This window comes from Mastomys coucha, unplaced genomic scaffold (assembly GCF_008632895.1).
Source record: "Mastomys coucha isolate ucsf_1 unplaced genomic scaffold, UCSF_Mcou_1 pScaffold7, whole genome shotgun sequence".
Taxonomy (NCBI): domain Eukaryota; kingdom Metazoa; phylum Chordata; class Mammalia; order Rodentia; family Muridae; genus Mastomys; species Mastomys coucha.
The window spans coordinates 38,177,081-38,202,513 of NW_022196913.1; the positions used below are offsets into that span (position 1 = coordinate 38,177,081).

A 25,433-nucleotide genomic window follows, 5' to 3' on the forward strand; every position below is an offset into this window, starting at 1 on the left:
ATAAAAAAAAAAAAAAAAGATAGATTGTCACTAATTTAATTTCTGGCATGTCTGAAAATATAATGATTCTTCCATACCACTGCTTTAAATAGGGTCTATGAAGGGTATGTGAATGACATATGAGCCACTTCTTCACTGTTAACCAGAGACCACTTTTCTGATCAAAAGTCTGATAACATTCTGATGCTAGCTCCATCAACATCCCTCCTTCACCCAACACTTTGAAAACTTATTAATTCATAGCTCATCAATGAACCTCAGATATCCAAATGTCTTGTCACTATCTGGTAACAGCTCATCTATTTGCTGAAATGAACATTTCAAATGCTCATCCATTAGAAAGGGAACAGGAGTATCTTCTGGGTATATTCCCAGGAGTGGTATACCTGGGACGTCAGGTAGTTCTATGTCAAATTTTCTGAGAAACTGCCAAAATAATTTGCAGAGTAGTTGTAACAGCTTGCAATCCCACCAGCAATGGAGGAGTGTTTCTCTTTCTTCACATCCTCGCCAGCATCTGCTGTCACTTGAGTTTTTTATCTTAGCCATTCTGACTGGTGTGAGGTGGAATCTCAAGGTTGTTTTGATTTGCATTTCCCTGATGACTAAACATTTCTCAGATGCTGAACATTTCTTTAGGTGTTTCTCAGGCATTTGAGTTTCCTCAGTTGAGAATTCTCTGTTTAGCTCTGTTCCCCATTTTTAATAGGATTATTTGGTTCTCTGGTATCTAACTTCTTGAGTTCTTTGTATATATTAGATATTAGCCCTCTATTGCATGTAGAATTAGTAAAGATCTTTTCCCAATCTGTTTGTTAACATTTTGTCCTATGACAGTGTCCTTTGTCTTACAGAAGGTTTGCAGTTTTATGAGGTCCCATTTGTCAATTCTTGATCTTAGAGCATAAGCCATTGGTCTTCTTTTCAGGAAATTTTCCCCTGTGCCAATATATTCAAGGCTTTTCCCCACTTTCTCTTCTATTAGATTCAGTGTATCTGGTTTTATGTGGAGGTTCTTGATCCACTTGGATGTGAGCTTTGTACAGGGAGATAAGAATGGTTCAATTTTAATCTTCTACATGTTGACCACCAGTTGAACCAGCACCATTTATTGAAAATGCCCTTTTTTCCACCAGATGGTTTTAACTCCTTTGTCAAAGATCAAGTGGCCATATGTGTGTGGGTTCATTCCTGGGTCTTCATTTCTATTCCATTGATCTACCTGCCTGTCACTGTACCAATACAATTCAGTTTTTAATCACAATTGCTCTGTAGTACAGCTTGAGATCAGGGATGGTGATTACCCCAGAAGTTCTTTTACTGTTGAGAATAGTTTTCACTATCCTGGGTTTCCTGAACATATACCCAGAAGATGTTCTAACATGTAATAAGGACACATGCTCCACTATGTTCATAGCAGCCATATTCATAATAGCAAGAAGCTGGAAACAACATAGATGTTCCTCAACAGAGGAATGGATACAGAAAATGTGGTACATTTACACAATGGAGTACTACTCAGCTATTAAAAACAATCACTGCATGAAATTTGCAGGCAAATGGATGGAACTTGAAAATATCATCCTGAGTGAGGTAACGCAGTCACAAAAGAACACACGTGGTATGCACTTACTCATAAGTGGATATTAGAGCAAAAGTTCAGAATACCCAAGATACAATTCGCAGACCACATGAAGCCCAAGAAGAGGGAAGACCAAAGTGTAGGTGCTTCAGTGCTTCTTAGAAGAGGGAATAAAATACTCACAGCAGGAAATATGTAGATAATGTGTGGAGCAGAGACTGAAGGAAAGGCCATCTAGAGACTTTCCCACCTGGGGATCCATCCCATATACAGTCACCAAACCCAGAAGCTATTGCAGGGAAGGGCTTGCTGACAGGAGCCTGATACGGCTGTCTCCTGAAAGGCTCTGCAAGAGCCTGACAAATACAGAGGCCAATGCTTGCAGCCAACCATTGGAGTGAGCTCATGATCTCTGATGGAGGAGTTGGAGAAGGGACTGAAGGAGCTGAGGAGGTTTGCAAGCCCATCTATCAACCAGCCAGACCCCCTAGAGCTCCCAGGGACTGGACCACTAACCAAATAGTACACATGGAGGGACCCATAGCTCCAGAAGCATATGTGGCAGAGGATGGCCTTGTTGGACATCAGTGGGAGGAGTGTCCCTTGGGCCTGAGGGAGTTTGATGCCTCAGTGTAGGAGAATGTCAGGGCTGGAATCGGGACTGGGTGGATGGGTGGAGGAGCACCCTCATAGAGGCAGAGGAAGGAGATATAGGATGGGGGAGGAGGGGGTTCAGAAAGGAGACCTGAAAAAGGGATAACATTTGAAATATAAATAAAGAAAATATCTAATAAAAGAGGAAAAAAGGGAACAGGAGGACCTTTCAATCTAGCAATTCAAGAGCATGTCCTTTTCACTCCGGTGACAATTTCAAAAGTATTGTTGCTTCTTCACAGACTGACCTCTCTCTCTCTCTCTCTCTCTCTCTCTCTCTCTCTCTCTCTCTCTCTCTCTCTCTCTCTCTCTCTCTCTCTCTCTCTCTCTCTCCCTTCTCTCTTCTTCTACTCTCTTTCTTTCTGCATTACTAATTTTTCAGGTGGTAAAACTCTTGGACCGAGCTCATCTGAGACTTGTTTTCTATCTTAGCTCCTTTCCCTGTTGCTATGATAAAATACACTGAAAAAAAGTATCTCCACTGAAAAAAGAGTACATTTTGGCTAAAAGATGTCAGGGAGGCAGGACCTAGAGGCAGCCCTTCAAACTGCATCCACAGTGAGGAATGAGCTCAGAAAATGAGCCTACCCACTTTTGGTGGAGCTTCCCAAATCTACTAACTTAATTAAAATTATAATTCACCCATGGGGAATTTAAAAAAACAACTCATAGTGTGCCTACATGAACATTTCATAGGTGATTTTACATCTTGTCAATCTGGCAGTCAACACTACCACGCAAACCTTCTTCGTGTCCAAGCACACACAGAGAATGACACGTGTGGCAATTTGAGGCAAGACTACTAGGTTATAAAAGGCTGAGAGGATTAGTTAAGCTGTGGGGAATCAGTCTCTTGACCCATCTGTTATCTTTTTCCAAGAACAATAGCCAGCACAGAGCTAGCAGGTCTACAGAGACTGATTGACCTAACTCTGAACCAGTAAGCTTGGAAACAGAGGTGTGGAGTTCCATGTGATCCTTCAGCATCTGTCTGCCATTTCTACCAAATATGGAGTAGGGATGGGGAATCTGACTCTGTTCTAATTCCATGTACTATTGTGAACTTGAATTAGCTGTAATTAACTTTAAGAGATGCTTTAGGGCAGGCATTGTGGACCACAGCTTTCATCCCATCAAGTGAGAGGCAGAGGCAGACAGACCTCTGAGTTCAAGGCCAGCCTAGTCTACAGAACAGCCATGGCTACACAGAAAAACCCTGTCAAACATACATACATACATACATACATACATACATACATACATACATACATAAAAAAGCTTTGATTGAAATTAGTGTGATATAATGTTAAATGCAGGCATTCCTACAAATCTAAATAACGTCAGTTGGTCTATGAAATGCTACAATCCTCAAGTGCTCAATTCACTTATATAACTTTAAATCATCTCTAGATGACCTAGAATACTCAATACAGTGTAACTGCCAGATATATGGAGCCTGTATACCACATTGTTTGGAGAGGAAAAAAGGGAAAAATATCTGTCCACATGAATTAGTCTCATTATACAACACAGGCTGGTCTCAAATTATCATCCCTCCCAATATCTGTATGTCTGTTTCTGTGGATTGCACATGTAAAATCAGGAGAAAGAAATCAATTCTATAGAAAATACTGGGAGAGAAACCAGATGTGGTGCTGTACACTGTAATCCCAGCATGCAGGAGGTTGAGGCAGGCAGAATTCAAGGCCAACCTGGTCTACAAAAGGAATTCCAGGATAGCCAGGAAATCCTGGAGAGAGAGAAAGACAGTGGCAGAGAGACACAGAGAGAAACACATACACACACACACACACACAGAGAGAGAGAGAGAGAGAGAGAAGGAGAGAGAGAGAGAGAGAGAGAGAGAGAGAGAGAGAGATCTATTTCCAACTTTATCCCATCTCTTAAATGATTCAATGTTACTGCTTTAGAGGGAAGATTGTTACAGTAGCCTTGATCAAAGCTCTCTGTTAAGGATAATTCAAAAAAGCTATTTCCTTCTGGTCAAGAGAATGGACTCTACCTCTGGCTACTCAAAAACTAAAGAGTTAATCACCTGGCTAAGAGACTAGCCCTCTGGAGGGGATTCAGCAAATGTACAGTTAAATACATAGGGGGATAATTATCCATCTAAGGAGATAATGGATGTTTACTTTCCAGAAAGCCCACATCCGGAGGTACAACCGAAGATGCTGTGAGGCTCTGGTTGATCTGTCCATCTTTTTCAGTCAAGACACAGAAAAGCCCAACTGTTCCCTTTTCTCCTTCTTGTCTCTTTCTTTCTGTTCCTTCCCACAGCTGAAGTAAGCCTTACCTGCTTCTATGCTGTTTCCCTTTTTGCCATGTTGCTGCTTGCTGAAACTCCACCCCTAACTCAATCAACAGGACCTCTCTCTTCCTCTACTCTACCTCAAAATTCCCAAAAACTGTTCCGTGGCTTTTCTTTTAAACTCTAATAAAACTGTTCCACTTTCTGTTTCTATTCTTGGTGAAAAAAAAAAGACTTTAAGGAATCTAGGGACTCTTAGCAAAGAACCTCAATTTCCCTAGAATCAGGTGGTACTCCTGGTAGGACTTGACACCATGGAAATGCTAATTTTACAGTACTTTTAATTCTCAAAAACTTTTAAGAGAAAAGGGCATTGAAGACCTGTTTTTCAGGGGCAGATCACTTGCTCAACCCAACAAAGCTCTGTGTTCGCCAACAAAACAAGGAGAAAGCAAGAAAAAAAATGCAACACACTGGACAATTTCATCTGGAACAGAAAACAGGATCAAAACTTTCTGCAAAACTTAGAATATTATCTTGGCACACTCCAGATCCTTTAACATTTCACCTGACGTGAGTTTAATAAAAAGCACAGCAAATGATCAGGAGAGCTCCACACCAGTTTATCTTCTCCCATTGAGGGTGTCCAAATAGCTGTGGTTTGAGCCTACCTTTCCAGTTTCGCAAGTCACAAAGACCACAACACATTCCAGAGAGCCTCCAGAAAAACAGGTCCAATACCTTTGGCACTGACTTCCAAGCCTCTCTGGTTCCAGCCCTTTGAGATCCCAAAGTCGGTCTCATTTGACAGGAGTTCAGGATCTCAACTTCTGAGCAAGCAGAGTCACATGTGTCCCCTGGTTCAGCTGACTGACTCCTTAGAGCACAAGCCACCTCCTCAATCTGTTATTTACCCATGTCCTTGGCACCTAAGGGGGTGGCAGAACCACCACCTGGCTGGGAACGCAAGGGCTTTACCCCGGAGTCCAAGCACAGGCCTGAACCAGAAGGAGACTGACTCCCCAGAGGAGTCACGTGACGTTGGAACACTCTCACAGCTCAGATAAGAAATCATAACCAGGATTGTAGGGCTCTTGCCCTGCACCACACATGACATCCCGCCAGCACCCAGTGCTAAAGCCAACCCACAGCAGAGCATACACAGGACCCTAGGTTCACCTGGAGATGATGAGAAGAGCAGATATATGAAGGTACTAGCTGCACCCAGGGCCTCAAATACTGGTAGAGCAGAGAGGTGGGTGTAGTCTGGAGCCCTGGGCCTCCTAGGTTAGGAAAGGCAGAGGTCAGAGCCTGGTGACCTGAACCTAGCAATACAACACATCTTTTGTCTCCTAGTCATCCCAAGTGGCAATAGGGCAGCTGATCTTTCTAGTCATGGATACTTCCTCTAACAACAAACTCTAGAACAACAGGCAGAGGATCAAACCCAGGCTGGAGTCTCTGGGAAGTTTCCACAGAGGACTAGAATGTGCTTTCAGCATCCTGTTCACTCTGCCTTTGTCAAGACTGAATGACAGCCTTACCAACACCAGATGTGTGCCACTCCTTAGAGAGCATAAATGGGACAAAGAACAACAGAAGTTTGAGTGTTTGTCTAGCAAGTACAGTTAAACAAAAAGAAAGATAGAGAGAGAGACAGAGACAGAGACAGAGACAGAGAGAAAGAAGAAAGAAACAAAGAAAGACATACGGAGAGAAAGAGAGAGAGAGAAAGAAAGAAAGAAAGAAAGAAAGAAAGAAAGAAAGAAGGAAAGGAAAGAAGAAAGAAAGAAAAAGAAAGAAGGCAAGTAAATATTCCAAGTTTTCATTATTCTCTAGGCCAAAATAATTAGCCACAGAAAAATGCACTTACTTGAAAAAAATCAAAATACATGAATAAAATTAGCTGTGTTTGCCACTGATAAAAACATTCCTGATAAATCTCTCTCTCTCTCTCTCTCTCTCTCTCTCTCTCTCTCTCTCTCTCTCTCTCTCTCTCTCTCTCTCTCATTTTTCTCTCATTTGTGTATGAGTGTGGTGTATGTACATAATGCATATATAAGTGTGGGCAATCTGTGCTTGTGTGTGTATGTGTAATGTGTGTGTGTGTGTGTGTGTGTGTGTGTGTATGTGTGTGTGTGTGCATGCGTGTTGAAGGGAGGTGTCTTTTAAATTCAAGTTACAAAACCATTCACAGGTAACAAAATGTTATTCTTTGGAAAGAAAGGCAGAAATTATGACTGTATGTAGAATCTAGTATAAACACATACAGCATATGTCTGTTTTCCCAGATATGCTAGAAAGAAGAGATCCTATTTTATTCAAATGAGGATGAAAACCCTGTTTGCCATCTCACAGTTGTCTTGGAGGGCAAGATGAACTCGTGGATAAATGATGAGCAGGTTTAAGGGTCTAGCCAACTCTGCTTCCTTTGCCTAAACCAAGGATTCCCAGCAATGACCTTACTGACATTTAATCTGACACTTGGTTGTATAGCATGCCCTGACCTTATAAACTGTGGCAATCCTTGATTTAGGAGTGCACATGTGACCCACCAGCACAGAAAGTGAGATTCTGGGCTCCTAAGACATGCATCAGCCTTTGAGGTCTCAGAGAGGTGAAGCCAGAAAGAAGTCTGGGAGTGGACTTACTTTTCTGGAGCCTTTCTGGAATGTGTGTGGGTCTGTGACAGTTGTGTGCATGGGCTGGAAAGTTAGTCTCAAACCACTGATCTTTGGAGACCCTGAGTCTCAGAAGTCTGTGAAGATAGACACTTTTCTGAGGAACTTTTAGGATCTTTTACCAAAGCTCAGACCCCTCTACCTAGCAGATGTCAGTGGCAAACCATCCATCAAGCCTAGCTATAAGTATTTACTTTTACAAGACTGAAACATAAAGGAATGTTCAAATATCTCACTCCCATTAGCTTCTTGGATCCTTGCCTCTCTAGCTTAATGTTTATGGCTTATCCTTCCAGTTTTTCTGGGAAAACACACTCACTGTTTGTACCAGAATTCTATATACAGCTATAATTTCTGTCTTTCCTAACAAAGAATAGCATTCTGTTTTCTTTTGTAAATTGAATATAAAACACACACACACATGAGTACAAACTGCACACACTGTATATATGTGTATATATATATGTATATATATCACATACATATACCACATTCACACACAATGAGAGAGAAATGAGAGAGACAGAAAGACAAGCATTTACCAGGAATGTTATTTATGAGTAGGAAATACACCTTATTTTACTCAACTACATATGTTTTTCTGTGTTATATTTTTGGTATGGTTTTTCGTAGGAATCTACATCATGCCCTTGCAGATGTGAAGCATGTACTCTGTCACTTAGCTCTATGCCTCAGCATATGCTGTGCTCTCCTTATGAAAACACACTCCTTTTAAACATCCTAAGTGATTACTGCCATGCACACACAGGCTACTGAACACATCCCCGCACAGCAACTAAGAAATCATCTGCACTCACATGTCCCTTCCTGTGGCCTCAGAGGGAAAATAAAACAACATTCTCTTAGCAGTTGTGCATGCTTCACTCTGACACATATTTTGTAACTGTAGGTAATGCTCCTGTTGCCCATGTGAAATATTCAGAGGTCCATGGATTAGCTAACTGATGGAATATGAACAGCCCTTACACCTGGAGGAAGTGGTGGAGGTGGATTTGTATTGATTTAGCAATAATCCCTATAAACCAGAAGACACTGAGTGGAATCAAGGAAGACTAGGTGTCTAGCCAATGGAAACTTAGAAGACTAGGAACCCACCTATGGTCTAAGCCACCCACTATTGTCAATTGCTTGATTAACCCAATTTGAATAAATGAGTAATAGCCACATAACTATAGTAGAAAACCCAGACTGTTCTGGAAGTAGATGTGTACATACACTTCAAATCACACCTGTATCATTAATTTTCTGTGTGCACTATGGCATTTCCCATGAGCAACAAAGCTGTTCAAACGGCACAGGGCAAACATATATTGCCTTCCAGCTCTTTGTGTCAAGTGACCCAACACTTTTTCCAATAAACTACCAATAATAGCCATGTCTGGTTACTCATCTGTAAGGCATGGTTAGGTTATACATCACTTCTAAAAGATAGATCAGACATGAAGCAGAGACCATGAATATGGACAAAATGTTTTACCTTACTCTAGTGAAAGATGATCAGTGGGTCAGTTTTTAAAAAGATTTTTATCACAGCAGACAAGGAGTGTAATCATAAAAGATATGACTCTACTATGGTTCATAGAGCCAAAGAGTCCATAAACACAGCAAACAGGAAATGAAGTTTTATTTAACACCAAGGAAATCTGTTGAAAGGTGAATGGCTATCTAAAAACCATTTACATAACATCTCTCTTAGGAATGTTGCCTCAGACTCAATCAGGTAATCCAGAACAGCTCATTAGTTTTCAGAAGTGACCAGTACTGCAATGTTTTGCCAAGTGTATAATCTCAATCCTTTGGGCACTGAGTCATGAGTGAACTGTGACTCTGAGGTATGACTACTTATACTTTTGTTTGAAGGTCTGTATGTCTAGTTTCTTTCCTTGTCAACGTCATCTCTGTTGTATACAACTATATTTAAACTTAGACTTTTCCGCCAAACTAATGTATGTAGAGAATGGTTCAGTCATACAAAGAATACAGAAAACAAAGGCATGCTCCTAAATCATAAAGAAAGAAAAAAACTTAGAATGGTGACCCATGCAGTAATCCCAGCAACGCATGAGCACAAGTCAGAAGAATTCCCATGAGGTTTGGGACAGTCTTGTCTATGTAATAAGTTTCAGACAACTTCAGGTCAATCTGAGCTGAGCTGTAAAGTAACACCTACACGACACACACAGATACACACACACACAGACACACACACACAGAGAGACACACACACTTGTCCCTTTTGAATTCAATGTTTACTTTCAAGGCAAATGTGGGAGGAAAGAAAGGGTTATATGAGTCACTAAGAGTCACCATCCAATGCTGTCCTCTGGGAGTTACTGGAATCCTTATAATAATTGCAGCTATACCTTAAGGTTAGCTCTTTCTCATCCTGTCCAGAGGCAGCAGCAGTCTTCCTCTGAGCAAAATCTGCCAGGAGGCAAAAGTGACCTTCTTCTGATGCTCCAACAGCTAAGTGTACACGTCCATCCCAAAACAGCATTAGCAATGTGATGGTCCAGGGCATTGTTGTAGCCCGATAACAATTATCTAACTTATTTTCGTGGAATTGAAGGCTGTTGCGGGAATATTTAAGAAATGAATCCACCCCGCAAACTCTCTTTCCCACTGGTAATGTTCTAGTGCCAGCCAGTACCTACCGGCCACAACACTATGTCCTGGCGGGCTCTTGCTATTTTCTCCCAGCTAGCAGCAACATCTCACTCACATGCAATGCTTTACACACCCCCACACTCATTCATCTAGCACCTAGTACTCCATATAGCATGACCCTTAAGGCTTAATTATCTAATCAGGTTTATATATTAATAAGATAGCAATTTACAAGACGCCAATACAATAATTTCTGAGCCCAATGATAAAGACAATATTTTATCCCAATTATCCTAACCTTGTAAAAACCTTAACTTGGTTGTTATAACCACGCGGGATCTGAATCTTCATCTTCCTCTGACTCCATGATGAAGATCTCTGCCCCTTCCTACTCTCTGCCCTTTTTCCTCCTCCACTTCTGGCTTCACCTCTCTATTCCTGTCCAGTCACAGGCCTGTCGCTGCCCTAATGTGATTGGACAGAGAAAATGCTGCAACAGAAGGTCACTTTTATTTCCCTCTTTTTTTTTTTTTTTTTTTTTTTTTTTTGCATGCCCCTACTACACACTTGCATTGCACCTGAAACTTACACATGCCAAGCAAAGTGCTCTACCACTGAGCGGTACCTGCTATGCTTCTTACCTTCTCCTTTTAGTTTGAGATTGGGTCTCAATAATATGGCTAGGCTATCCAATGGCTCTTTCTGTGTTAGGCAAGCCTCAACTATGGATAATCTTGTTTCCTGAATCACTGGGATTACAGTCCTGTTTCTTCAACCTACTATTGCTGAAAACACAGACAAGTTTAAGATTAATCAGGTGTCAGATGAGTGAATATTGTCCTCAGAGGGCTGAAAAGTCTGCCGTAACTCCTGCCAACATCACTATTTTCTGAACATCATTCCATGAGCAGTCGTGAAAACGGAGTGACAGAGGCAGACAATTGTCACTTCCTCTACACTTCATTTTCCTTTGATTTAGGCCAGTATACCTCTTGATCCCAGGATATCCCAAAACCCAATCTGTCAAGAGAGACATTTCAGACTTGGGAACCCCTGTCCATGTACAGCCACTTTGGAAATAAACTTGTACTACAAAATTTCTCAGTGATTGGCTTCCTGAATGGCCTGGTTCCTTGACATGTTTGTCCATTTCTTTCTTTTTCTATAGTAAAAGAAGCTCATATTCAGCTGGTTGGTAGTGGCACACACCTTTAATCCCAGCACTTGGGTGGCAGAGGCAGTTGGATTTCTGAGTTGGAGGCCAGCCTGGTCTACAGAGTGAGTTCCAGGACAGCCAGGGCTATACAGAGAAACACTATCTCGAAAAACCAGAAAAAAGCAAAAACAAAAACAAGCTCATATTCTTTATCTACCCCAGCATCCATAGATGTTCTGTTTCAAAATGGAAATGAGGAGGCAGCTGAAAAAGTAACCACCTTGCTAGAACAGGCCACCAGAGCAGAAGCCTGATACTGAGATCCCAGATCACTGCTGGAAAAGGCAGTAGGACAATGCTCCCTGGAGACACCAGGAACATTCATCCAGAAGGTCTTCACAGGGGACTTAAAAGTGAATGCCTTAAAAGTGAAAATCAAAATTAAAAAAGAAAGAAACAAAGAAACAAAGAAAGAAGGAAGGAAATAAAGATGGCAGTTAACCTGTGATAAGAGGAGCTTAGGGCTGAGGCTAATGTCAGGCAGCTTCTGATTGGAAACTAGGAATAGCATCCTTCTCTATCACCTTGCCTCTGAGGGTTGTTCTGGGAGACCAGGGTTATAATTACAGCTTTACTGCAGCCATATGCTCTTGAGTACTGATATTGACAGGACACAAAGGGAATAAACTCTAAAATGCCCCCAGAGTATTATGGGGAAAGTGGGGATGATGTGAGATGAATGTGTCATTGTTCATCCTTGATATAGTGTTTGGGTATATAAATGAACTTACAAAGCCTCCCTTCTCAATGCCTGTCTTAGCTCATTTTCTTTGGCTATTACTAACTACTTCAGACCAATATTTTATAAGGAGCAGAGTTTTTTTTTTTTAAACTGTAATTTTAGAGTCTGGGAGGCCCATGGTTGAGGGACTGCATTTTAATGAGAACCTTTCTGCTGGTAGAGATTATCTATAACATCTTCTTGAAGTACAAGTCTTGACACTATGAAAGGAGTACATACTGACAAAGACAACTGGGTTCCATAATAGACCCATTCAACATATAACATTCAATTTATTCAATCTATTAGTCCATAAATGCATTTCCCACTTTTTTATTGGATATTTTCTTTATTTACATTTCAAATGTTATCCCATTTCCCAGTTTCTCTCCCTCCCAGAAACACCCTTCCACCTCCCTCACCCTGCTTCTATGAGGGTGTTCCTCCACCCAACCACCCACTCCCACCTCCCCACCCTCAACTCCCCTACACTGGGGTATCTATCTAGCCTTTATAGGACCAAAGACCTCTCCTTCCATTAGTGCATGACCAGGCCATCCTCTGCTACATATGCAGCTGGAGCCATGTGTACTCCTTTGTTGATGGCTTAGTCCCTAGGATTTCTGGGGGGTCTGGTTGGTTGATATTGTTGTTCTTCCCATGGGGTTGCAAACTCCTTCAACTCCTTTGGTCCCTTCTCTAACTCCTCTATTAGGGACCCTGTGCTCAGTCCAATGGTTGGCTGCTAACATCCGCCTTTATATTTGTAAGGCTCTGACAGGGCCTCTCAGGAGACAGCTATATCAGGCTCCTTTCAGAATGCACTTCTTGATATCCACAATAGTGTCTGGGTTTGGTGACTGTATATGGGATGAATGCTCAAGTGGGACAGTCTCTGGGTGGCCTTTCCTTCGGTCTCTGCCCTACACTTTATCTCCATATTTGCTCCTGTGAGTATTTTTGTTCTCCTTCTAAGAAGGACTGAAGCACCCACACTTTGGTCTTCCTTCTTATTGAGGTTCATGTGGTCTGTGAATTGTATCCTGGTTATTTGGAGCTTTTAGTGCTGGTTCAACTGGTGGTCAGCATTTAGAAGAATGCAAATCAACCCATTCTTATCTCCTTGTATAAAGCTCAAGTCCAAGTGAATCAAGGACCTCTACATAAAACCAGATACACTGAAACTTATAGAGAAGAAAGTGGGGAAGAGCCTCAAACATATGGGCACAGGGAAAAAAATTCCTGAACAGAACACCAATGGCCTGTGCTATAGGATCAAGAATCGACAAATGGGACTTCATAAAATTGCAAACCTTCTGTAAGACAAAGGACACAGTCAATAAGACAAAAAGGCAACCAACAGATTAGGAAAAGATCTTGACCAACCTTACATCTGATAGAGGGCTAATATCTAACATATAAAAAGAACTCAAGAAGTTAGAATCCAGAGAAACAAATAATCCTACTAAAAATGAGGTACAGAGCTAAACAAAGAATTCTCAACTGAGGAATATTGAATGGTTGAGAAGCACCTAAAGAAATGTTCAACATTCTTAGTCATCAGGAAAATGCAAATTAAAATAACCCTGAGATTCCACCTCACACCAGTCAGAATGGCTAGGATAAAAAAACTCAGGTGACAGCAGATGCTGGCGAGGTTAAGGAGAAAGAGGAACTCTCCTCCATTGCTGGTAGGATTGCAAGCTGGTACAACCCCTCTGGAAATCAGTTTGGTGGTTCCTCAGAAAACTGGACACAGAATTACCTAAGGACCCAGCTATACCACTCCTGGGCTTATTCCCAGAAGATGCTCTAACATGTAATAAGGACACATGTTCCATTATGTTCATAGCAGCCTTATTTATAATAGCCCTAAGCTGGAAAGAACCCATATTTCCTTCAACAGAGGAATTGACACAGAAAATGTGGTACATTTACACAATGGAGTACTACTCAGCTATTAAAACAATGAAATCATGAAATTCCTAGGGAAATGGATAGAACTAGAAAATATTATCTGAGTCAGGTAACCTAGTCACAAAAGAACACACATGGTATGCACTCACTGATAAGTGGATATTAGCATATTCCACTTAAGCATGACCTAATCATTCCAAAAGGACCCTCACATCCTAAGACCTCATGAGGGATCAGCTTCATATTAAGTTTTTCTGGGCACAATCAAAGCACGGCACTACCCCTCCCTGAACCCTAGAACCCCAATCTTTTATAAGGAAGGCATCTCTTTGCTGAGCTCACGGAGAAAGTGATTGTGTAGAACAGGGCTCTATTATCTAATTATCACTGCTGCATTCCTCAGACCTTCCTTCCAAACAGACACTGCTCCTCATGTTTTCCAGGGCCATCAGGTTGTCTCATATCAACTAAGACCTTCACAAGGACAAACATTATTCTCAGTCTGTGAGCTAAGTCTGTAACTTCTAGGCAAAGTCCTTTAGAACAATTGCAATCTTCTTCCTAGCATAGTTCGATATGTAATCATCAGCTTTATTAATTTTATAATAAGAACCGTTTAGAATTTGGAAAATGGTGCCAGTTTCTTGCCAGACATGGTATAAAAGTCCCATTGGTTCCACAGACTTTCTACTTACTCAATGGGTCATCAGCACCTTGGATACAGAAAGGAAAAGATAGGGTCTCTAGCCTTAGTACAGATATGTAAGCAGATGAAATAGGATGTGGTGTGTGCAGGAACAATTATGAATATGGGGCAAGAACAAGTAGAAGCACAAACATAAAGGTTGTGTGTAGCTCTTAATATTCTGGAGGTTTGCTACACACCCTTGTTGCCTTTAAATATCTATTAGAAGGTTATATCCCACTTAGATATATAGTCACCAAATAAAAGACAGAAAACCTTTTAGATTTATAATTAGCTTAAAAAGCAATGAAAGCTGGGCAGATATCAACCCTCTGTGCTATTATGTCTACTTCCCTGTGGTGATTCCTGAGATGTCACTTTCATGTTCTGCCTGGACCACTCCTACTCCATCAGGCCATCCCTCATAATCATGCACTGACAATCTACATTATCACATGAAGTCTTTCTCCTTCTTCCTCCTTGACTCTCCTTGTAGTTCCTGTCTTAAACCACAAACCCCAGAACTTTCACTCTGCCACACTCTCTTCTGCCTAGCCCAAGGTACAGGCATACTTTATTAACCAATTAGTGATAATGGGGGGACAAGGATTATAGAGCATCATTTGGTATATATGAAGATCTCTTCATAAGGGAGAAACCAGATAGTGGGGGCCATTATTTAGCATTGGAATACAATGCAGCACCAGGCCAAACCCCTACAAGTTTGCCTTTAGGAATATGGACCAAAAAGGGTGTCAGAGTCCATGTCACTAAAACTAAGAACTGAAGACTAATGATGAGCTCAGTAAATGGAACAGAAGGGGGAAAATTTTGTGTGCAGACTGGGAAACAAGGAAATGTGTTTATACCTCTGGAAACCTATAACTTGTGTACCATTAAATAGGAGGCAAGGTATCTTAGACAGTAAACTGTGTTATATCCATGATGTCAAACCCATGGGTTTACAGACTCTGAACATGTAGCAATGTCCTCATTATTGAGATCAAAAAGTTTGCTTCACAGCAGTGTAGAAGCATAGCAGGAGTAGGAACCAGGCAGGGGAACCAATGCTGCCAACTTTTCAGACAAAAAACACTAACAGGAACTTACAGAAGTGGACAGGCAACGACAGATGTGCTCCCTTAATCCCAGCATTAGGAAAGAAAAGGAAGAAACACCCCTGCAAGTTCAGGACAGCCTGATCTAAATAGAGAGCCCCAGGCCAGTCAAAGATACATAGTAAGACCCTGTATCTAAGTGAATAAAAAAATTAATGAAAACACAAAGAAAAATAGACAGCATTGGGACTTGTGGAATAGTTAGACAAGGAAAGAGGGAGCAGCCATGACACAGATGGATGATTTGGCCCAGCAGGCTAGTGACTGATAACAAGCACGATGGGAAAACAAAAGTTAGAGGAATTTAAGGAAACGTGATTTCTTCATTTATTTTATTAGTGTGTATGTCTGTGAATGTGTGTGTGTGAGTGAGAGAGAGACAAACAGAGAGAGACAGAGAGAGAGAGAAAGAGAGAGAGAGAGAGAGAGGGCAGCCTACACATATACACATGGTGAATGGAAGTTAAATTTGTTGAAGTTAATTTAACTCCATCTTTATGTGGGTTATAAGAAACAAACTCAGGTCAGTAGCTTGACTGACAAGCATTTGCTCACATAGCCATAACACCAGCCCCTATTGAATTTTTTGCCCACTGTGGTTCTAGGGGCTGAACTAGGGGTTCCTGAATGCTAGGCAATGACTCTAGCACTGAGCAACATCCCTAGCCATTTTTTTTTTTTACTTTTTATTTTGAGGCAGTGTCTCGGTAAGCATCCCCGGCTGCCACTAAATTTTGTGTGTAGCCCAGGATAGAATCAAATTCTGTTAACTTCCCACATAGCTGTAATAACAAGCCTATGTACTGGGTCCAGAGTAAATTTTACTTTGACATGGAAAGTCAGTGTGACTGTCAAATACATATAGCTTAAAGTCATAGGTCTCAGGGAGCCTTACCCAAGGAGAAGAATTCCCAGGAATGCCAGTACACAAAGGTGAATAGAGAGGAAAGAACCAGCAACTGACTAGGGGAGGCCAGGGGCCCTGAAAGGCTGAGAAAATGGTTATAAGAACAAAGAAGAGGGGATAATGCTAAAAACAGACCTGAGGACCTGAGTGGTTTAAGGCCATGAAGATTCCCTGTTGGACAGAAGTGGGTGGCAAGAGTTGAGTACAGCAGGCCAGAAGTTGATTATGGTCAGTTTGGCAGACAGTAATTTGGTTTTCCAGGAGAGTGAGAAGTCACAAGTGTGAGTTGATTTTACTGGAATAATGAATGGCATGGAAGTGGGGTCACCTATTAAGACTCTGTGACCAGGTGAGAAGCTCCAGAGTGTGGAAGAGTGCGAGGCTGGTATGGCCTGGCCCACAGGCCCATGAACTGAAGAATTCAAGTTGGGCAATCCCAGCAGGTGCTGGAGGGGAAGCCAGAGCATTTGAGAACATTCAAAAGAAGTGAAGTTAGAGAATCAGGCCTTCCCCCTAAGACACCTCACCAGAGGATGATCTGGTGAGGACAGAGTGACTTGCGTCCCCAAGATGACCTCAACAGAAGGCAGGGAATGACTGAGAGAAATGGAGAGATAGCATGTTCAAACTAGTGAAGGCAAAGTGCATTTGAAGGTTACCTGCCTCTATTAAACCTTGTGCTTCCTGAGCCTCATTGCCATCGGCCCAGATGTGCAGCACTTTGGGAACAGTTCAGGCCCACATCTGCAGCCCACTCCCCAAGTGTCCATTCCTTCAGGGAACAGGAACAGCATCGAGCATGGCAGGGAGGACCTCAGCTGGGAAGGCCTTCACCATCCAGGAGTCCTTACCACCAGGCCTCATAGCTGAGTCTTGGGTAAGAAATACTCACACACCAATTGGCCAAGAAGACCAGGAAGACTGGGTCACAGGATTCCCTGGTTACCATCCTCCTTCAGGGTGAAGCAATAGGACTGTGGCCAAATAAAACTGGGCCAGAGCCTGGGGCACCTCAAGGTTGGGGCCAGGTGACAAGGTTGGAGGTTAGTGGCTCAGGGCAGCTGAGATCAAATAGGAGAAGCCTGTAAGACAAGGGCAGGGACTTGGAATCAGGCTAAGGGACTGAGACTGCATCTGTGCAAGGAGAGTATCTTTGGCTAACCTACTCAGCCCTGGTGCAGTGTGAGAGGGATGAGGAGAAGGATGGGTCTAGAAAAAAAGGCAAGAGACACCTGTCATACACCAAGGAATCCAATCTGCTACTTTTAGCCCAACAACTTCTTTATTTATTATCTAACCCTAGCATGATGTACCCTTACCCATTCACTCTGTTTCCATGAGAGAGTACCTAACAGGACACAAAGCCAAGACTCCCAGCATCAGTTCCCTAGCAATGGAACAGCATCTCATCTAAGGCAGGTGGGAGGAAGGACAGGCCCAAAGGCTCAAAAACCCAAGAGAAGCCACGGCTTGTGCTCAGGGAAAGGGGGATGGTTGTCCAAGCACCCCAGGTCAGGTTACTTGGATGCTGTCATTGACAGAGTATGTGGCCCCAGAAGGTGGGGGCCATCATACCTCATCTGCTAATGTTCTTGATGACACTCAGATCATTTCCAAATTCATCTGGGCATCACCAAGGTATCACTAGCAGGCACAAGACATAACTGGCTTTTGTCTAGTCTGTGTTGGCAGGGATAGCTTTCTGCTATCTCTTCATTGTACTTTGAGCCTTCACTCAACCTTAGGATACTTTTATAGACATTTACAAAGAAGACTTGCCTGGGGATGAATCCCAGTGTTAGTTTTCATACTGTCAACCCTGTATTTGATCTTCAGCAATGCATAAAACCTGATAGGAAGTTTAGATTTAATTTCTAACTTTACCCAATCTAGAATTAGCTGCAGAGACTCTCAGTGAGAGATTAGCTAAATTAGGTTGACATGTAGGTCCACCTTTTAGGGGATATCTTAATTAATTAATATGGACAGACCCAGCCCACTGAGAGCCTACAATTCTCTAGGCATGGGTTTCTGAACTATCTAGGAATGAAGCAATTGTCTTCATGAGACCAAGCAAAAATGGTGGCACAGATATAAAAATATTTACCAGATTAGAACTGATAAGAGGTTTAATAAAAATATATATTACAGGAGAAACAGAAACACAGGAAATTCTCAAAGAATATCCATGCTGAGATGGAAGAAGAGCCCTTTTATATCGGACGGGAAGTTCCTCAGTCCTTATCCATGATTCATTTGTATGGTATCACATCTGACAGGCAGGCAATGCCCATACCATTATCCTTACAAGTAATAAACTTATAGGGGTCATTAGGGGATACCATGATCCATAAGGCATCATGAGTTATGGCATCAGAATTATAGCAAATCAGGTTCTGAGGTTAAGGGGTGGGCAGGGTTTATTCATTATGGGCCTTCTTGTTTCTATAGTTTTCCCATGACAGACCAGCAAGGTCAAGCAACTTACACAAAATCAAGGTCTTCTTTCTATTGAGAATTCTTCAGAGATGAAAAGGGATACAGGGGGCCTGACTGGCAATGCTGGTCTGTCATATTGGTGTAGGACCCTAAATCATGAAAGGTTTTAATTGCATTTTAAAGCCACGAAGGGGTGGTTATCACAGACAGCATTGTGGCATGGTTTCCAGGGTGTGAGGCAGGCACTGAAGCTGATGGTAACAGATGATATTCCTAAATTCATTCCAACTGGAGCTTTAATGGCTTGTAACATGGAAGATAGCAACCAAAGTAAAAGATTAAGGAAGCAAGGAAGCCTTATGCCAGTGAGTAGATTCAGCCTGAACTGTGACCAGGAGAGCCAGTCCTTGTTGCCCCCCAGAGCTTCCAGGCTCATATTCTCCCATAGGAACTGGTTTTCAGAGAAATACTGTTTGAAACTTGCCTTTATAAATTAAACCTTCGCCCAACCTGTAACCAGGTGAAAAATGAGCTCTACAATCATTTATTACTACTTACACACTGTATATTCAACCTGTTCAGAATTAACCAACCTCTAAGATAAACAGAGTAATAAATATTACTATACTTTGGATTTCCAAAGTAACTAACTAACTCCTACAATCTCAGATGAATGCTCAGCCTCAATTGCACCATGTTCCCGGTTTTTCCTTTGAGACCCATTTGTTCCCAGCTCAAAATAATATTTGTGTTGTATGTTGTAGTGACAAGATTTAAGTCATTTGCTGCTGGAAGCATCTAAGTATTGAAAAATACTCTGTCCAAAATTAAAATAAAATAAAAACTTGAACACAAGTTGTAGGTAGCGATCTATTGATAAGATCAGATTGCAGCTTCGGATGCTGTTCTGAACCACAGCGCCAAACACTTATCCACTTGGGAGGCTCCTGTAAGAGATCAACTAAGAGACATTCTTTGAATGCTTTTCATTACCATATTTTCAGTGTTGTTCACTAAATAGAGGACAGCTTGGGCTCCACATACTGCCTGGCACCTGTAGAGGTCAAAGGAGGCATTGGATACCCTGAGTCCCCCAAAAGAGCTTGCAGTGCTCTTAACTACCAATCCTGTCAGCAGGCCCAGATTCTCTTACAGTTCTGTGAGGGAAGGGGTTTCAGAGCAGAAACCTGATTCACTGACAGGAGTCACTGAAAGAGCAGAATATGAGTCAACCATTCCCTTCTCTAATATAAATTCACTTCTTTTTTTTCTATTTTTTTATTAGATGTTTTCTTTATTTACAATATCTCCTTTCCCAGGCTCCCCTCCAAAAAAAAATAAAATAAATAAAAGAAAATAAAAAAACAAAAACTAAAACAGTCCCCTGTCCCCCCCCCCCTGCTCACCATCCCACCCCCTCCTGCTCACTAGCCCTGGGATTCCCCTACACTGGGGCATAGAACCTTCACAGGGCCAAGGTCCTCTCCTCCCATTGATGATCGACTTGGCCATCCTCTGCTATACACATGCTGCTGGAGCCATGAGTCCCCCCATGTGTACTCTTTGGTTGGTGGTTTAGTCCCTGGGAGCTCTGAGGTTACTAGTTAGTTTATATTGTTGTTCATCCTAAAGGGCTGCAAACCCTTCAGCTCCTTGGGTACTTTCTCTAGCTTCTTCCTAGGGGACCCTGTACTCAGTCCAATGGATGGCTGTGAATCTCTACTTCTATATTAGTCAGGTACTGTCAGAGCCTCTCAGGAGACAGCTATACCAGGCTCCTGTCAGCCAGCACTTGCTGGCATCCACAATAGTGTCTATATTTGATGATTGAATATGGGAAGGATTCCCAGGTGGAGCAGTCTCTGAATTGTCCTTCCTTTAGTCTCTGCTCTATAGTTAGTCTCTACAACTCCTTCCATGTGTATTTTATTCCCCCTTTTAAGAAGGAACAAAGTATCCACACTTTGATCTTCCTTCTTCTTGTGTTTCTTATGGTTTGTGGTTTGTACTTTGTGTATTCTGATCTTCTAGGCTAATATCCACGTATCAGAGAATGTGTAACATATGTGTTCTTTTGTGATTGGATTACCTCACTCAGGATGATATTCTCCAGGTCCATCCATTTCCCTAAGAATTTCATAAATTGTTTTTAATAGCTAGTAGTACTCCATTGTGTAAATGTACCACATATTCTGTATCCATTCCTTTGTTGATAGACATCTGGCTTCTTTCCAGTTTCTGGCTATTATAAATAAGGCTGCTATGAACATAGTGGAGCATGGGCCCTTATTACATGTTGGAGCATCTTCTGGGTATATGCCCAGGAGCGGTATAGCTGGCTCCTCCAGTAGTACTATGTCCAATTTCTGGAGGAACTGTCAAACTGATTTCCAGAGTGGTTGTACCAGCTTGCAATTCCACCAGCAATGAAGGAGTGTTCCTCTTTCTCCACAACCTCACCAGCATCTGCTGTCACCTGAGTTTCTTATCCTAGCCATTCTGACTGGTGTGAGGTGGAATCTCAGGGTTGTTTTGATTAGCATTTTCCTGATGACTAAGGATGTTGAACATTTTTTTAGGTGCTTCTCAGTCACTCTGTATTCATCAGTTGAGAATTCTTTGTTTAGCTCTGTGCCCCATTTTTTAATAGGGTTATTTGGTTCTCTGGAGTCTAACTTCTTGAGTTTTTTGTATATATTTGATATTAGCCCTCTATCACATATAGGATTGGTAAAGATTTTTTCCCAATTTGTTGGTTGCCGTTTTGTCCTATTGACAGTGTCTTTTGCCTTACAGAAGCTTTGCAATTTTATGATGTCCCATTTGTTGATTCTTGATCTTAAAGCATAAGCTATTGGTGTTCTGTTCAGGAAATTTTCCCCTGTGCCTATGTGCTAGAGGCTCTTCCCCACTTTCTTTTCTATTAGTTTGAGTGTATCTGGTTTTATGTGAAGGTCCTTGATCCACTTGGACTTGAGCTTTGTACAGGAGATAAGAATTGATCAATTAGCCTTCTTCTACATGCTAACTGCCAGGTGAGCAAGCACCATTTATTGAAAATGTTGTCTTTTTTCCACTGGGTGGTTTTAGCTCCTTTGTCAAAGATCAAGTGGCCATAGGTCTGTGGGTTCATTTCTGGGCCTTCAATTCTATTCCATTTATCTACCTGCCTGTTACTGTACCAATAAACTCACTTCTTAAGGGAGATATTATATCTGGTACTTTGATAGCTAGAGATTCACAGGCATTGTTTTATGGTCTGAATAGCAGTCTGGTCTGCAATCCAATGTTACCTCCCTAGTCTTTGCTTCTGTCAAAAACAAATAGAGGAATGATTTCTCAGGAAAAAAAAATAAAGGAAACAAAAGGGACAATGGTGTGGGTGTGGGCTGAGTCTAGCCCCTTCTGGGCCTCTTCTTGATGAGCCTCATGATCTACAATGAGTAGTCTCTACTACCTGCTGGTCTAGATCAGAAGCTTGTGTATACAACTAGTGCAACAAGAGGCTGCTGCCCATACAAGTCCAAGCAGTATGGCAGGATATATTCTTGAAGAAATGGATTGGCATGCAGATTAAAATGGTGCCTACCTATAGATATAAGCCAATGCAGTTATTAAAGGAATACCCATAATCATAGATTATGGCATCCATGAAGAGTTTTTAAATGTTTTTAGTTAGAAGTGATTAGGCAAGGAGATTGAGGGTTAAGAGTTGATGATAGAAGAAGCATGACTATAAGATTTGAAGTTTTACTTTTAGGGGACATTGTGGTGGAGACACAGTAAAGATGGGTTTTAATAGTATTGCTACAGATCTCAGTGAATACTATCCAATTAAATAGTATCATTTTAAAACATAAGAAAGCTATATACAGAGGAGTGTAATAAACAGATGTGCTGTTAAAAAGGACTAAACAGCCAAATCTAACTTGGCTTTTGATGTGTTGGAATGGCGGCGGTCGCATCTGGAAGTACCACACTAGGCCTAGACAGTTCCATTTGTAAGAGGTTTAATTGAGAGGAAGTAGGGGGTAGTGGCACGGAAAGAGAGGGGAGAGAGAGAGAGAGCAAGATGGAAGAATTGTCCCATATATATGGGTTGTGACGTAGTAGTCGCAGGTAAAGGTGGGAACTGAACCCAATGGATTCTGGGAACATGGTGGCTGTTGTCCTGGCAACAGGTCTGTGGACCCGCCCATGTATCACCGCAGGCTCTGAATGCTAACAGCTTTGAAACCATAATATTTTGACTCTTCACATTTAGAGAATATCACTGAAGTTCTTACCATATTGGTGTAGTTTAAAGAGTCCAACACATGTGGCTTCTGAGTGAAATCCTCAGCTTATTATCAAGTTCATATCCTAGTACATCTGCCTAGATCACAGCATTAGAAAGATAGAGAGTCACCTGGGCATTTATCCTGGAATCTGATGCAGCTAAGATACAAGGAAGGCAGACATTAAGTAGAAATGCTTACCAAAACCAGGGAGAAATGATTATCAAAACCTTCCAAGATAGACATTCTTGGAGCACAGTATCTAGTAGCCATTATTTTTATTGTCAAGAGCTCCTCAGCTTGGGATAGGATACTTTAGTATTAGTCATTCCTCCACCCACTCCTTCCTCTACCCTGCCCTCCCATTCCCCATAACACCCAATCCTTTCTGTGCCTTTATATTCTATTTCATCTTCATAGCATCTCCCCTACCTTAAAGGACAACACTATTACCCGTTAACAATTTCCTGAAGTCAAGGAGTACTTCAATTTAAATTCACATAGCCAAAAATTGAAATTTAGCATCCACATATATGACAGAGCATATAATGTTTGTTTATCTGACTTAGGTTACCTTACTCTGAATGCTTATTTTCTTCACAATCCATGTGCCTATAAATTCCTTAATTTTATTAATTTTAACAAATAAATAGTATTTCATTGTATAAATGTACCACCTTTTTTATTTTTCATTCAGTAGTTGGTAGACATCTAGACCATTTCCATTTTCTGGATATTGTAACTCGAGTACCAGTGAGTGTAAATAATAAAGTATCTATCTAGTAAGATGTAGTATCGGGGTATGTGCCCAAGAGTGACATAGTTAGATCACATGGTAGATTTATTCCTAGCTTTTAGAGGAACCTCCAAACTGATTTTCAGACTTCCTGTACCAGTTTGCACAGCCATTAACAGTGAGAAAGGTATTCCCCTTTCTCAGCATCAGTATTTGTTGTCACCTATTTGGGGTTTGGTTTTGTTTTTTGTTCTGAGCCATTCTGACTAGAAAAATGAAATCTCAAAGCAGCTTTAGTTTGCACTTGACTGATAGCAAAGAATGTTGAAAAATTTAAAAATATATTCCTCAGCTTTTTGCATTCATTCTTTTGAGAATTGTTTAATATAAGCTCTCAATCTACTAAATTTTAATTAAGTAATTTGTTTTCTTGATATTTACATTTTTTAGTTCTTCATGTATTTGAGATACTAACACTCTGTCAGATATAAAACTGGTGAAGATTGCTGTAGCAATCTGTAGATGGCTTTTGGCCAGATGGCCATTTTAACTATATTAATCCTACCAATCCATGAGCATGGGAGATCTGTCCATCGTCTGAGATCATCTTCAATTTCTTTCTTCAGAGATTTGTAGTTCATGTCATACAAATCTTTCACTTGCTTAGTTAGAGTCACACCAAGATATTTTATATTATTTGTGACTATTGTGAAGGGTATTGTTTCTCTAATTTCTTTCTCAGCCTGTTTATCCTTTGAGTAGAGGAAGGACACTGATTTGCTTGATGTAATTTTATATCGGGCCACTTTGCTGAGGTTGTTTATCAGGTTTAGGAGTTCTCTGATGGAATTTTTGGGGTCACTTAAGTATACTATCATATCATTTGCAAATAGTGATATTTTGGCTTCTTCCTTTCCAATTTGTATCCCTTTGACCTCCTATTATTATCTAATTGCTCCAGCTAGGACTTTAAGTACAATATTGAATAGATAGAGTGGGAAGCCTTGTCTAGTCCCTGATTTTAGTGGGATTGCTTCAAGTTTCTCTCCATTTAGTTTGATGTTGGCTACTGGTTTGCTATATATTGTTTTTACTATGTTTAGGTATGGGCCTTGAATTTCTTATTGTTCCAAGTCGTTTATCATGAAGGGGTGGTAAATTTTATCAAATGCTTTCTCAGTATCTAATGAACTGATAATATAGTTTTGTTCTTTGAGTTTGTATATATAGTGGATTATGTTGATGGATTTCCATATATTGAACCATCCCTGCATCCCTGAGATGAAGCCTACTTGATCATGATGGATGACTGGAGTATTTTTGCATCAATATACATAAGGGAAATTGGTCTGAAGTTCTCTTTCTTTGTTGGTTCTTTGTGTGGTTTATGTATAAGAGTAATTGTGGTTCCAAGTGGCAGAGGTGGATCAGCGACCTTAGGTGGATCAGTGACCTTAGCTGCCCCTCCCTTGCATGAGGAAGGTCTGCCTCCAGGGACCCCCTTGACCCGGAGTCTCCAGTGAGAGCTGCCATCCTCTCTCTGGTGAGTTCCTAAGCCGGGAACAGTCAGCAGGGAGGCACAGACCCCAAGAGTTGCAGGGGA

General features: G+C 41.3%; 1 protein-coding gene across 2 annotated transcripts in view; it reads right to left on the reverse strand.

The window, feature by feature from the left end:
- Positions 1–25,433, reverse strand: part of LOC116082124 (serpin B6-like) — a 74,816-nt gene that overhangs the window by 22,189 nt on the left and 27,194 nt on the right. The window contains exon 1 of one of the 2 annotated variants that reach the window (XM_031358930.1): positions 5,247–5,325. The exons of the other annotated variant lie outside the window; for it this stretch is intronic. The gene's annotated coding sequence lies outside the window, so the exon portion shown is untranslated. Of the gene's footprint in view, positions 1–5,246; positions 5,326–25,433 lie in introns of those variants that run through there. 2 annotated transcript variants of the gene reach the window in all.